Source organism: Heterodontus francisci, chromosome 24 (assembly GCF_036365525.1).
Source record: "Heterodontus francisci isolate sHetFra1 chromosome 24, sHetFra1.hap1, whole genome shotgun sequence".
Taxonomy (NCBI): domain Eukaryota; kingdom Metazoa; phylum Chordata; class Chondrichthyes; order Heterodontiformes; family Heterodontidae; genus Heterodontus; species Heterodontus francisci.
Window position 1 is genome coordinate 6,851,447 of NC_090394.1, and position 17,365 is coordinate 6,868,811.

Consider the following 17,365-nt stretch of genomic DNA (forward strand, 5'->3'; position numbering starts at 1 on the left):
TTCACCACACACTGAAACCCTTCCCCACACACTTAAACCCCTTCCCCACATTCTGAAACCCATTCCCCAAACACTGAAACACCTTCCCCACACACTGAAACCCCTTCCGCACATTGTTAAACCCTTCCCCACACACTGAAACCCACTCCCCACACACTGAAACCTCTTCCCCTCACACTGAATACCCTTCCGCACACAATGAAACACCTTCCCCACACAATGAAACACCTTCCCCACACACTGAAACCCCTTCCCCACACACTGAAACACCTTCTGCACAAACTGAAACCCCTTCCGCACACACTGAAACACCTTCCCCACAAACTGAAAGCCCTTCCCCACACACGGAAACACCTCCTCCGCACACTGAAACCCCTTCCACTAACACTGAAACACCTTCCCCACACACTGGAACCCATTCCCCACACACTGAAACCCCTTCCGCACTCAGTGAAACCCTTCCCCACACCCTGACACCTTTTCCCCAAACACTGAAACACATCCCCACACACTGAAACACCTTCCCCACACACTGCAACACATCCCCACACACTGAAACCCCATCCCCACACACTGAAACACATCCCCACCCACTGAAACCCCTTCCCCACACTCTCAAACTCCTTCCCCACAAACTGAAACCCTTTCCCCACACATTGAAACACATCCCCACACACTGAAAGGCCTTCCCCACGCACTGTATCCCCTTCCCCACACACTGAAATCCCGTCCCCAGACATTGAAACCCATTCCCCACACAATGAAACCCTTCACCACACACTGAAACCCTTCTCCACACACTGAAACACCTTCCCCACATACTGATACCCCTTCCCCACACACTGAAACACCTTCCCCACACACTGAAACCCCTTCCCCTCACACTGAATACCCTTCCGCACACAATGAAACACCTTCCCCACACAATGAAACACCTTCGTCACACACTGAATCCCCTTCCCCACAAACTGAAACCCCTTCCGCACACAATGAAACACCTTCCCCACACACTGAAACCCCTTCCCAACACACTCTGAAACACCTTCCGCACACACTGAAACCCATTCCGCAAACACCGAAACACCTTCCCCACACACTGAAACCCCTTCCCCACACACTGAAACCCCTTCCACACACACTGAAACACCTTCCCCACACGCGGAAACCCATTCCCCACACACTGAAACCCCTTCCGCACACAGTGAAACACTACCCTTCACACTGAAACCACTTCCCCACACACGGAAACACCTTCCCCACATACTGAAACCCTTCCCCGCACACTGAAACCCTACCCCGCACACTGAAACCCCTTCCCCACACACTGAAGCCCCTTCCCCACACATTGAAACACCTTCCCCACACACTGAAACCCCTTCCGCACTCAGTTAAACCCTACCCCACACACTGAAACACCCTCCCCACTCACTGAAACACCTTCCCCACACACTGAAACCCCTTCCGCACACAATGAAAAACCTTTCCCACACATTGATACCCCTTCCCCACACACTGAAACACCTTCCGCACAAACTGAAACCCCTTCCGCACACACTGAAACACCTTCCCCGCACACTGAAACTCCTTCCCCACACACTGAAACCCCTTCCACACAAACTGAAACACCTTCCCCACACACTGACACCCCGTCCCCACACACTGAAACTCTTCCGCACACAGTGAAACTCTTCCCCACACGCTGAAACCCCGTCCCCATACACTGAAACACATCCCCACATATTGAAACCCCTTCCCCACACAGTGAAACACATCCCCAAACACTGAAACGCCTTCCCCACACACTGAAACACATCCGCACACACTGAAACTCCTTCCCCACACACTGACACCCCTTCCCAAAACACTGAAACCCCTTCCGCACTCAGTGAAACCCTTCCCCACAAACTGAAACCCCTTCCCCAAACACTGAAACACATTCCGCACACACTGAAACACTTCCCCACACACTGAAACCCCTTCCCCACACTCTGATACACCTTCCCCACACACTGAAACACCTTCCCCACACACTGAAACCCCTTCCCCTCACACTGAATACCCTTCCGCACACAATGAAACACCTTCCCCACACAATGAAACACCTTCGTCACACACTGAATCCCCTTCCCCACAAACTGAAACCCCTTCCGCACACAATGAAACACCTTCCCCACACACTGAAACCCCTTCCCAACACACTCTGAAACACCTTCCGCACACACTGAAACCCATTCCGCAAACACCGAAACACCTTCCCCACACACTGAAACCCCTTCCCCACACACTGAAACCCCTTCCACACACACTGAAACACCTTCCCCACACGCGGAAACCCATTCCCCACACACTGAAACCCCTTCCGCACACAGTGAAACACTACCCTTCACACTGAAACCACTTCCCCACACACGGAAACACCTTCCCCACATACTGAAACCCTTCCCCGCACACTGAAACCCTACCCCGCACACTGAAACCCCTTCCCCACACACTGAAGCCCCTTCCCCACACATTGAAACACCTTCCCCACACATTGAAACCCCTTCCGCACTCAGTTAAACCCTACCCCACACACTGAAACACCCTCCCCACTCACTGAAACACCTTCCCCACACACTGAAACCCCTTCCGCACACAATGAAAAACCTTTCCCACACATTGATACCCCTTCCCCACACACTGAAACACCTTCCGCACAAACTGAAACCCCTTCCGCACACACTGAAACACCTTCCCCGCACACTGAAACTCCTTCCCCACACACTGAAACCCCTTCCACACAAACTGAAACACCTTCCCCACACACTGACACCCCGTCCCCACACACTGAAACTCTTCCGCACACAGTGAAACTCTTCCCCACACGCTGAAACCCCGTCCCCATACACTGAAACACATCCCCACATATTGAAACCCCTTCCCCACACAGTGAAACACATCCCCAAACACTGAAACGCCTTCCCCACACACTGAAACACATCCGCACACACTGAAACTCCTTCCCCACACACTGACACCCCTTCCCAAAACACTGAAACCCCTTCCGCACTCAGTGAAACCCTTCCCCACAAACTGAAACCCCTTCCCCACACACTGAAACACATTCCGCACACACTGAAACACTTCCCCACACACTGAAACCCCTTCCCCACACTCTGAAACCCCTTTCCCACACACTGAAACCCCTTCCCCACACACTGAAACCCCTTCACCACACACTGAAACCTCTTCCCCACACACTGAAACCCCTTCCCCACACAATGAAACCCTTCACCACACACTGAAACCCTTCCCCACACACTTAAACCCCTTCCCCACATACTGAAACCCATTCCCCAAACACTGAAACACCTTCCCCACACACTGAAACCCCTTCCGCACACTGTTAAACCCTTCCCCACAAACTGAAACCACTTCCCCACACACTGAAACCCCTTCACCACACACTGAAACCCCTTCCCCACACATTGAAACCCCTTCCAAACACACTGAAACACCTTCCCCACACGCTGAAACCCATTCCCCACACACTGAATCACCTTCCCCACACACTGAAACCCTTCTGCACACACTGAAGACCTTCCCCACACACTGAAACCCCTTCCCCACACACTGAATACCCTTCTGCACACAAAGAAGCACCTTCCCCACACATTGAAACCCCTTCCCCAAACACTGAAACACCTTCCGCACAAACTGAAACACATCCCCACACACTGAAACCCCTTCCCCACACATTGAAACACATCCCCAAACACTGAAACGCATTCCCCACACACTGAAACACATCCGCACACACTGAAACTCCTTCCCCACATACTGAAACCCCTTCCCAAAACACTGAAACCCCTTCAGCACTCTGTGAAACCCTTCCCCACACACTGAAACCCCTTCCCCACACACTGAAACACCTTCCGCACACACTGAAACACTTCCCCACACACTGAAACCCCTACCCCACACTCTGAAACCCCTTCCCCACACACTGAAACCCCTTCCCCACACACTGAAACCTCTTCACCACACACTGAAACCCCTTCCACACACACTGAAACCCCTTCCCCACACAATGAAACCCTTCACCACACACTGAAACACCTTCCCCACACACTGAAACCCCTTCCGCACACTGTTATACCCTTCCCCACACACTGAAACCCACTCCGCACAAACTGAAACCTCTTCCCCTCACACTGAATACCCTTCCGCGCACAATGAAACACCTTCCCCACACAATGAAACGCCTTCCCCACACACTGAATACCCTTCCCCACAAACTGAATCCCCTTCCGCACACAATGAAACACCTTCCCCACACACTGAAACACCTTCTGCACACACTGAAACCACTTCCGCAAACACCGAAACACGTTCCCCACACACTGAAACCCCTTCCCCACACACTGAAAACCCTTCCACACACACTGAAACACCTTCCCCACACACTGAAACCCTTCCCCACACACTGAAACCCTTCCCCACTGACTGAAACCCATTCCCCACATACTGAAACCCCTTCCCCACAAACTGAAACACCTTCACCACACACTGAAACCCCCTCCGCACACAGTTAAACCCTTCCCCACACACTGAATACCCCTCCCCACACACTGAAACACCTTCCCCACACACTGAAACCCCTTCTGCACACAATGAAACACCTTTCCCACACATTGAAACCCTTTGCCCACACACTGTAACACCTTCCGCACCAACTGAAACCCCTTCCGCACACACTGATACACCTTCCCCACACACTGAAACCCCTTCCCCATACACTGAAACACATTCCCCACACACTGAAACACCTTCCACACACACAGAAACACCTTCTCCACACACTGAAACCCCTTCCCCACACACTTAAACCCCTTCCACACACAGTGAAACTCTTCCCCACACACTGAAACCCCTTCCCCACACACTGAAACACATCCCCACACAATGAAACCCCTTCCCCACGCACTGCAAAACATCCATACACACTGAAACGCCTTCCCCACACACTGAGCCACATCCCCACACACTGAAACACCTTCCCCATGTACTGAAACACTTTCCCCAAACACTGAAACCCCTTCCCCACACACTGAAACCCCTTCCCCACACACTGAAACCCTTCCCCACACACTGAAACCCCTTCCCCACACAATGCAACACCTTCCCCACACACTGAAACACTTCCCCACACACTGAAATACCCTCCCCACACACTGAAACCCATTCCCCACACACTGAACACCCTTCCGCACACAATGAAGCTCCATCCCCACACATTGAATCCCCTTCCCCACACACTGAAACACCTTCCGCACAAACTGAAACCCCATCCGCACACACTGAAACACCTTCCCCACACACTGAAACCCCTTCCCCACACACTGAAACCCCTTCCCCACACACTGAAACCCCTTCCACACAAACTGAAAAACCTTCCCCACACACTGAAACCCCGTTCCCACACACTGAAACTCTTCCGCACACAGTGAAACTCTTCCCCACACACTGACACCCCGTCCCCACACACTGAAACACATCCCCAAACACTGAAACGCCTTCCCCACACACTGAAACACATCCGCACACACTGAAACTCCTTCCCCACACACTGAAACCCCTTCCCCACACACTGAAACACCTTCTGCACACACTGAAACACTTCCCCACACAATGAAACCCCTTCCCCACACTAGGAAACCCCTTCCACACACACTGAAACCACTTCCGCACACACTGAAACCCCTTCCCCACACACTGAAACCCTTCCCCACACACTGAAACCCCTTCCCCACATACTGAAACCCATTCCCCAAACAATGAAACTCCTACCCACACACTGAAACGCCTTCCGCACACTGTTAAACCCTTCCCCACACAGTGAAACCCACTCCCCACACACTGAAACCTCTTCCCCTCACACTGAATACCCTTCCGCACACAATGAAACACATTCCCCACACAATGAAACACCTTCCCCACACACTGAATGCCCTTCCCCACAAACTGAAACCCCTTCCGCACACAATGAAACACCTTTCCCACACACTGAAACCCCTTCCCCACACACTGAAACTCCTTCCGCACACACTGAAACCCCTTCCGCAAAAACCGGAACACCTTTCCCACAAACTGAAACCCCTTCCCCACACAGTGAAACACCTTCCACACACACTGAAACACCTTCCCCACACACTGAAACCCTTCCCCACTCACTGAAACCCTTCCCCACACACTGAAACCCCTTCCCCACATACTGAAACCCCTTCCCCACACACTGAAACACCTTCACCACACACTGAAAACACGTCCGCACACAGTTAAACCCTTCCCCACACACTGAAACCCCTTCCGCACAAAATGAAAAACCTTTCCCCATACACTGAAACACCTTCCGCACAAACTGAAACCCCTTCCGCACACACTGAAACACCTTCCCCGCACAGTGAAACCCCTTCCCCACACACTGAAACCCCTTCCACACACACTGAAACACCTTCACCACACACTGAAGCCCCTTCCCCACACACTGAAACCCCTTCCGCACACAGTGAAACACCTTCCCCACACACTCAAACCCCTTCCGCACACAGTGAAACACATCCCCACACCGAGAAACCCCTTCCCCACACACTGAAACACCTTCCCCACACACTGAAGCCGTTCCCCACACACTGAAACCCTTTCCGCACACACTGAAACACTTCCCAACACACTGAAACCCCTTCCCCACACACAGAAACACAGGCCCCACACACTGTAATCCTTCCCCACACACTGAAACACTTCCCCACACACTGAAACCCCTTCCACACACTATAAAACCCCTTTCCTACACACTGAAACACCTTCCGCATACACTGAAAACCCTTCCGCACACAGTGAAACACTTCCCCACACACTGAAACCGCTTCCCCACACACTGAAATACCTTCCGCACACACTGAAACACCTTCCCCACACACTGAAACCCTTCCCCACACACTGAAAACCCTTCCCCACAATCTGAAACCCCTTCGCCACACACTGAAACACCTTCCCCACACACAGAAACCCCTTCCACACAAAGTTACACCCTTCCCCACACTCTGAAACCCCCACCCCACACACTGAAACCCCTTCCCCACGCACTGAAACCCCTTCCACACACAATGAAACACCTTTCCCACACATTGAAACCCCTTCCCCACACACTGAAACACCTTCAACACAAACTGAAACCTCTTCCGCACACACTGAAACCCCTTCCCCACACACTGAAACCCCTTCCCCACACAATGAAACCCCTTCCACATACACTGAAACACCTTCCCCACACACCGAAACCCCTTCCCCACACACTGACACCCCTTCCGCACACAGTGAAAACCTTCCCCACACACTGAAACCCCTTCCCCACACACTGAAACTTTTCCCCACACACTGAAACGCCTTCCCCACACACTGAAACACCTTCCCCACACACTGAAACACCTTCCCCACATACTGAAACCCCTTCCCCAATCACTGAAACACCTTCCGCACTCAGTGAAAACCTTCCCCACACCGAGAAACCCCTTCCCCACACACTGAAACACCTTCCACACACACTGAAACACTTCCCCACACACTGAAACCCCTTCCCCACACACTGAAACCCCGTCCCCACACAGTGTAATCCTTCCCCACACACTGAAACACTTCCCCACACACTGACACCCGTTCCCTACACACTGAAACCCTTCCCCACACTCTGAAACCCCTTCCCCACACACTGAAAACCTTCATCACACACTGAAACCCTTCCCCACACACTGAAACCCCTTCACCACACACTGAAACACCTTCCCCAGACACTGAAACCCCTTCCGCACACAGTTAAACCCTTACCCACACAGTGAAACCCCCTCCGCAAACACTGAAAACCCTTCCCCTCACACTGAATACCCTTCCGAGCACAATGAAACACCTTCCCCACACAATGAAACACCTTCCCCACACACTGAATGCCCTTCCCCACAAACTGAAACCCCTTCCGCACACAATGAAACACCTTTCCCACACACTGAAACCCCTTCCCCACACACTGAAACTCCTTCCGCACACACTGAAACCCCTTCCGCAAAAACCGAAACACCTTTCCCACAAACTGAAACCCCTTCCCCACACAGTGAAACACCTTCCACACACACTGAAACACCTTCCCCACACACTGAAACCCTTCCCCACTCACTGAAACCCTTCCCCACACACTGAAACCCCTTCCCCACATACTGAATCCCCTTCCCCACACGCTGAAACACCTTCACCACACACTGAAAACCCGTCCGCACACAGTTAAACCCTTCCCCACACACTGAAACCCCCTCGCCACACACTGAAACACCTTCCCCACACACTGAAACCCCTTCCACACAAAATGAAAAACCTTTCCCCACACACTGAAACACCTTCCGCACAAACTGAAACCCCTTCCGCACACACTGAAACACCTTCCCCGCACAGTGAAACCCCTTCCCCACACACTGAAACCCCTTCCACACACACTGAAACACCTTCACCACACACTGAAGCCCCTTCCCCACACACTGAAACCCCTTCCGCACACAGTGAAACACCTTCCCCACACACTGAAACCCCTTCCACACACAGTGAAACACATCCCCACACCTAGAAACCCCTTCCCCACACACTGAAACACCTTCCCCACACACTGAAGCCGTTCCCCACACACTGAAACCCCTTCCCCACACACAGAAACACAGGCCCCACACACTGTAATCCTTCCCCACACACTGAAACACTTCCCCACACACTGAAACCCCTTCCACACACTATAAAACCCCTTTCCTACACACTGAAACACCTTCCGCACACACTGAAAACCCTTCCGCACACAGTGAAACACTTCCCCACACACTGAAACCGCTTCCCCACACACTGAAATACCTTCCGCACACACTGAAACACCTTCCCCACACACTGAAACCCTTCCCCACACACTGAAACCCCTTCCCCACAATCTGAAACCCCTTCCACACACTCTGAAACCCCCACCCCACACACTGAAACCCCTTCCCCACACACTGAAACCCCTTCCACACACAATGAAACACCTTTCCCACACATTGAAACCCCTTCCCCACACACTGAAACACCTTCAACACAAACTGAAACCTCTTCCGCACACACTGAAACCCCTTCCCCACACACTGAAACCCCTTCCCCACGCAATGAAACCCCTTCCACATACACTGAAACACCTTCCCCACACACTGAAACCCCTTCCCCACACACTGACACCCCTTCCGCACACAGTGCAAACCTTCCCCACACACTGAAACCCCTTCCCCACACACTGAAACACTTCCCCACACACTGAAACGCCTTCCCCACACACTGAAACACCTTCCCCACACACTGAAACACCTTCCCCACATACTGAAACCCCTTCCCCAAACACTGAAACAACTTCCGCACTCAGTGAAAACCTTCCCCACACCGAGAAACCCCTTCCCCACACACTGAAACACCTTCCACACACACTGAAACACTTCCCCACACACTGAAACCCCTTCCCCACACACTGAAACCCCGTCCCCACACATTGTAATCCTTCCCCACACACTGAAACACTTCCCCACACACTGAAACCCGTTCCCTACACACTGAAACCCTTCCCCACACTCTGAAACCCCTTCCCCACACACTGAAAACCTTCATCACACACTGAAACCCTTCCCCACACACTGAAACCCCTTCACCACACACTGAAACACCTTCCCCAGACACTGAAACCCCTTCCGCACACAGTTAAACCCTTACCCACACAGTGAAACCCCCTCCCCACACACTGAAAACCCTTCCCCTCACACTGAATACCCTTCCGAGCACAATGAAACACCTTCCCCACACAATGAAACTCCTTCCCCACACACTGAATCCCCTTCCCCACAAACTGAAACCCCTTCCGCAAACAATGAAACACCTTACCCACACACTGAAACCCATTCCGCACACACTGAAACACCTTCCCCACAAACTGAATGCCCTTCCCCACACACTGAAAACCCTTCCCCACACACTGAAACCCCTTCCACAAACACTGAAACACCTTCCCCACACACTGAAACCCATTCCCCACACACTGAAACCCCTTCCGCACTCAGTGAAACCCTTCCCCACACCGTGACACCCCTTCCCCAAACACTGAAACACGTCCCCACACACTGAAACCCCTTCCTTACACACTGAAACACATCCCCACACACTGAAACCCCTTCCCCACACACTGAAACACATCCCCACCCATGGAAACACCTTCCCCACTCACTGAAACCCCTTCCCCACACACTGAAAACACTTCCGCACACAATGAATCCCTTCACACACACTAAAACCGCTTCCCCACACACTGAAACCCATCCCCACACACTGATACACCTTCCCCACACACTGAAACCCCTTCCGCACACACTGAGACACCTTCACCACACACTGAAACCACTTCCCCACACACTGAAACCCCTTCCGCACACAGTGAAACCCTTCCCCACACACTGAAACCCCTTCCCGACACACTGAAACCCCTTCCCCACACAATGAAACACATCCCCACACGCTGAAACCCTTTCCCCCCACACTGAAACCCTTCCGCACACTCTGAAACACCTTCCCCACAAACTGAAACCCCGTCCCCGGACACTTTAATCCTTCCCCGCACACTGAAACCCCTTCCCCAAACACTAAAACCACTTCCCCACACAGAGGAACCCCTTGCCCACACAGTGAAACTCTTCCCCACACACTGAAACCCCGTCCCCACACACTGAAACACATCCCCAAACACTGAAACGCCTTCCCCACACACTGAAACACATCCGCACACACTGAAACTCCTTCCCCACACACTGAAACCCCTTCCCCACACACTGAAACACCTTCCGCACACACTGAAACACTTCCCCACACACTGAAACACTTCCCCACGCACTGAAACCCCTTCCCCACACACTGAAACCCTTCCCCACACACTGAAACCCCTTCCCCACATACTGAAACCCATTCCCCAAACACTGAAACTCCTACCCACACACTGAAACCCCTTCTGCACACTGTTAAACCCTTCCCCACACAGTGAAACCCACTTCCCACACACTGAAACCTCTTCCCCTCACACTGAATACCCTTCTGCACACAATGAAACACATTCCCCACACAATGAAACACCTTCCCCACACACTGAATGCCCTTCCCCACAAACTGAAACCCCTTCCGCACACAATGAAACACCTTTCCCACACACTGAAACCCCTTCCCCACACACTGAAACTCCTTCCGCACACACTGAAACCCCTTCCGTAAACACCGAAACACCTTTCCCACAAACTGAAACCCCTTCCCCACACACTGAAACACCTTCCGCACACAATGAAACACCTTTCCCACACACTGAAACCCCTTCCCCACACACTGAAACTCCTTCCGCACACACTGAAACCCCTTCCGTAAACACCGAAACACCTTTCCCACAAACTGAAACCCCTTCCCCACACACTGAAACACCTTCCACACACACTGAAACCCCTTCCCCACACACTGAAACTCCTTCCGCACACACTGAAACCCCTTCCGTAAATACCGAAACACCTTTCCCACAAACTGAAACCCCTTCCCCACACACTGAAACCCCTTCCACACACTATAAAACCCCTTTCCTACACACTGAAACATCTTCCGCACACACTGAAAACCCTTCCGCACACAGTGAAACACTTCCCCACACACTGAAACCGCTTCCCCACACACTGAAATACCTTCCGCACACACTGAAACACCTTCCCCACACACTGAAACCCTTCCCCACAAACTGAAACCCCTTCCCCACAATCTGAAACCCCTTCCCCACACTCTGAAACCCCCACCCCACACACTGAAACCCCTTCCCCACACACTGAAACCCCTTCCACACACAATGAAACACCTTTCCCACACATTGAAACCCCTTCCTCACACACTGAAACACCTTCAACACAAACAGAAACCTCTTCCGCACACACTGAAACCCCTTCCCCACACACTGAAACCCCTTCCCCACACAATGAAACCCCTTCCACATACACTGAAACACCTTCCCCACACACTGAAACCCCTTCCCCACACACTGACACCCCTTCCGCACACAGTGAAAACCTTCCCCACACACTGAAACCCCTTCCCCACACACTGAAACACTTCCCCACACACTGAAACGCCTTCCCCACACACTGAAACACCTTCCCCACACACTGAAACACCTTCCCCACATACTGAAACCCCTTCCCCAAACACTGAAACAACTTCCGCACTCAGTGAAAACCTTCCCCACACCGAGAAACCCCTTCCCCACACACTGAAACACCTTCCACACACACTGAAACACTTCCCCACACACTGAAACCCCTTCCCCACACACTGAAACCCCGTCCCCACACATTGTAATCCTTCCCCACACACTGAAACACTTCCCCACACACTGAAACCCGTTCCCTACACACTGAAACCCTTCCCCACACTCTGAAACCCCTTCCCCACACACTGAAAACCTTCATCACACACTGAAACCCTTCCCCACACACTGAAACCCCTTCACCACACACTGAAACACCTTCCCCAGAAACTGAAACCCCTTCCGCACACAGTTAAACCCTTACCCACACAGTGAAACCCCCTCCCCACACACTGAAAACCCTTCCCCTCACACTGAATACCCTTCCGAGCACAATGATACACCTTCCCCACACAATGAAACACCTTCCCCACACACTGAATCCCCTTCCCCACAAACTGAAACCCCTTCCGCAAACAATGAAACACCTTACCCACACACTGAAACCCATTCCGCACACACTGAAACACCTTCCCCACAAACTGAATGCCCTTCCCCACACACTGAAAACCCTTCCCCACACACTGAAACCCCTTCCACAAACACTGAAACACCTTCCCCACACACTGAAACCCATTCCCCACACACTGAAACCCCTTCCGCACTCAGTGAAACCCTTCCCCACACCGTGACACCCCTTCCCCAAACACTGAAACACGTCCCCACACACTGAAACCCCTTCCTTACACACTGAAACACATCCCCACACACTGAAACCCCTTCCCCACACACTGAAACACATCCTCACCCATGGAAACACCTTCCCCACTCACTGAAACCCCTTCCCCACACACTGAAAACACTTCCGCACACAATGAATCCCTTCACACACACTAAAACCGCTTCCCCACACACTGAAACCCATCCCCACACACTGATACACCTTCCCCACACACTGAAACCCCTTCCGCACACACTGAGACACCTTCACCACACACTGAAACCACTTCCCCACACACTGAAACCCCTTCCGCACACAGTGAAACCCTTCCCCACACACTGAAACCCCTTCCCGACACACTGAAACCCCTTCCCCACACAATGAAACACATCCCCACACGCTGAAACCCTTTCCCCCCACACTGAAACCCTTCCGCACACTCTGAAACCCCTTCCCCACAAACTGAAACCCCGTCCCCGGACACTTTAATCCTTCCCCGCACACTGAAACCCCTTCCCCAAACACTAAAACCACTTCCCCACACAGAGGAACCCCTTGCCCACACAGTGAAACTCTTCCCCACACACTGAAACCCCGTCCCCACACACTGAAACACATCCCCAAACACTGAAACGCCTTCCCCACACACTGAAACACATCCGCACACACTGAAACTCCTTCCCCACACACTGAAACCCCTTCCCCACACACTGAAACACCTTCCGCACACACTGAAACACTTCCCCACACACTGAAACACTTCCCCACGCACTGAAACCCCTTCCCCACACACTGAAACCCTTCCCCACACACTGAAACCCCTTCCCCACATACTGAAACCCATTCCCCAAACACTGAAACTCCTACCCACACACTGAAACCCCTTCTGCACACTGTTAAACCCTTCCCCACACAGTGAAACCCACTCCCCACACACTGAAACCTCTTCCCCTCACACTGAATACCCATCTGCACACAATGAAACACATTCCCCACACAATGAAACACCTTCCCCACACACTGAATGCCCTTCCCCACAAACTGAAACCCCTTCCGCACACAATGAAACACCTTTCCCACACACTGAAACCCCTTCCCCACACACTGAAACTCCTACCGCACACACTGAAACCCCTTCCGTAAACACCGAAACACCTTTCCCACAAACTGAAACCCCTTCCCCACACACTGAAACACCTTCCACACACACTGAAACACCTTCCCCACACACTGAAACCCTTCCCCACTCACTGAAACCCTTCCCCACACACTGAAACCCCTTCCCCACATACTGAAACCCCTTCCCCACACACTGAAACACCTTCACCACACACTGAAAACCCTTCCGCACACAGTTAAACACTTCCCCACACACTGAAACCCCCTCCCCACACCCTGAAACACCTTCCCCACACACTGAAACCCCTTCCGCACAAAATGAAAAACCTTTCCCCACACACTGAAACACCTTCCGCACAAACTGAAACCCCTTCCGCACACACTGAAACACCTTCCCCGCACAGTGAAACCCCTTCCCCACACACTGAAACCCCTTCCACACACACTGAAACATCTTCACCACACACTGAAGCCCCTTCCCCACACACTGAAACCCCTTCCGCACACAGTGAAACACCTTCCCCACACACTGAAACCCCTTCCGCACACAGTGAAACACATCCCCACACCAAGAAACCCCTTCCCCACACACTGAAACACCTTCCCCACACACTGAAGCCCTTCGGCACACACTGAAACCCTTTCCGCACACACTGAAACACTTCCCCACACACTGAAACACCTTCGCCACACACTGAAACACAGGCCCCACACACTGTAATCCTTCCCCACACACTGAAACACTTCCCCACACACTGAAACCCCTTCCACACACTATAAAACCCCTTTCCTACACACTGAAACACCTTCCGCACACATTGAAACCCCTTCCGCACACAGTGAAACACTTCCCCACACACTGAAACCGCTTCCCCACACACTGAAATACCTTCCGCACACACTGAAACACCTTCCCCACACACTGAAACCCTTCCCCACACACTGAAACCCCTTCCCCACAATCTGAAACCCCTTCCCCACACACTGAAACACCTTCCCCACACACAGAAACCCCTTCCACACAAAGTTAAACCCTTCCCCACACTCTGAAACCCCCACCCCACACACTGAAACCCCTTCCCCACACACTGAAACCCCTTCCACACACAATGAAACACCTTTCCCACACATTGAAACCCCTTCCCCACACACTGAAACACCTTCAACACAAACTGAAACCTCTTCCGCACACACTGAAACCCCTTCCCCACACACTGAAACCCCTTCCCCACACAATGAAACCCCTTCCACATACTCTGAAACACCTTGCCCACACACTGAAACCACTTCCCCACACACTGACACTCCTTGCGCACACAGTGAAAACCTTCCCCACACACTGAAACCCCTTCCCCACACACTGAAACACTTCCCCACACACTGAAACGCCTTCCCCACACACTGAAACACCTTCCCCACACACTGAAACACCTTCCCCACATACTTAAACCCCTTCCCCAAACACTGAAACACCTTCCGCACTCAGTGAAAACCTTCCCCACACCGAGAAACCCCTTCCCCACACAGTGAAAGACCTTCCACACAAACTGAAACACTTCCCCACACAATGAAACCCCTTCCCCACACACTGAAACCCCGTCCCCACACACTGTAATCCTTCCCCACACACTGAAACACTTCCCCACACACTGAAACCCGTTCCCTACACACTGAAACCCTTCCCCACACTCTGAAACCCCTTCCCCACCCACTGAAAATCTTCATCACACACTGAAACCCTTCCCCACACACTGAAACCCCTTCACCACACACTGAAACACCTTCCCCAGACACTGAAACCCCTTCCGCACACAGTTAAACCCTTACCCACACAGTGAAACCCCCTCCCCACACACTGAAAACCCTTCCCCTCACACTGAATACCCTTCCGAGCACAATGAAACACCTTCACCACACAATGAAACACCTTCCCCACACACTGAAACCCCTTCGGCACACAATGAAACACCTTACCCACACACTGAAACCCATTCCGCACACACTGAAACACCTTCCCCACAAACTGAAAGCCCTTCCCCACACACTGAAAACCCTTCCCCACACACTGAAACCCCTTCCACAAACACTGAAACACCTTCCCCACACACTGAAACCCATTCCCCACACACTGAAACCCCTTCCGCACTCAGTGAAACCCTTCCCCACACCGTGACAGCCCTTCCCCAAACACTGAAACACGTCCCCACACACTGAAACCCCTTCCTTGCACACTGAAACACATCCCCACAGCTTGAAACCCCTTCCCCACACACTGAAACACATCCCCACCCTAGGAAACACCTTCCCCACTCACTGAAACCCCTTCCCCACACACTGAAAACACGTCCGCAAAGAATGAATCCCTTCACACACACTAAAACCGCTTCCCCACACACTGAAACCCATCCCCACACACTGATACACCTTCCCCACACACTGAAACCCCTTCCGCACACACTGAGACACCTTCACCACACACTGAAACCACTTCCCCACACCCTGAAACCCCTTCCGCACACAGTGAAACCCTTCCCCACACACTGAAACCCCTTCCCGACACACTGAAACCCCTTCCCCACACAATGAAACACATCCCCACACACTGAAACGCCTTCCCCGCGCACTGTATCCCATTCCCCACACGCTGAAACCCCTTCCCCACACACTGAAACCCTTCCGCACACTCTGGAACCCCTTCCCCACAAACTGAAACCCCGTCCCCACACACTGTAATCCTTCCCCGCACACTGAAACCCCTTCCCCAAACACTAAAACCACTTCCCCACACAGAGGAACCCCTTCCCCACACAGTGAAACCCTTCACCACACACTGAAATCCTTCCCCACACACGGAAACCCCTGCCCCACACAGTGAAACCCCTTCCACACACACTGAAACACCTTCCCCACACACTGAAACCCATTCCCCACACACTGAAACACCTTCGGACACAGTGAAACCCTTCCCCACACACTGAAACCCCTTCTCCACACACTGAAACACCTTCCCCACACACTGAAGCCCTTCCCCACACACTGAAACCCTTCCCCACACACTGAAACCCCTTCCCCACATACTGAAACACCTTCATCACACACAGAAACACCTTCCGCACTCAGTTAAACCATTCCCCACACACTGAAACCCCCTCCCCACACACTTAAACCCCTTCCCCACACAC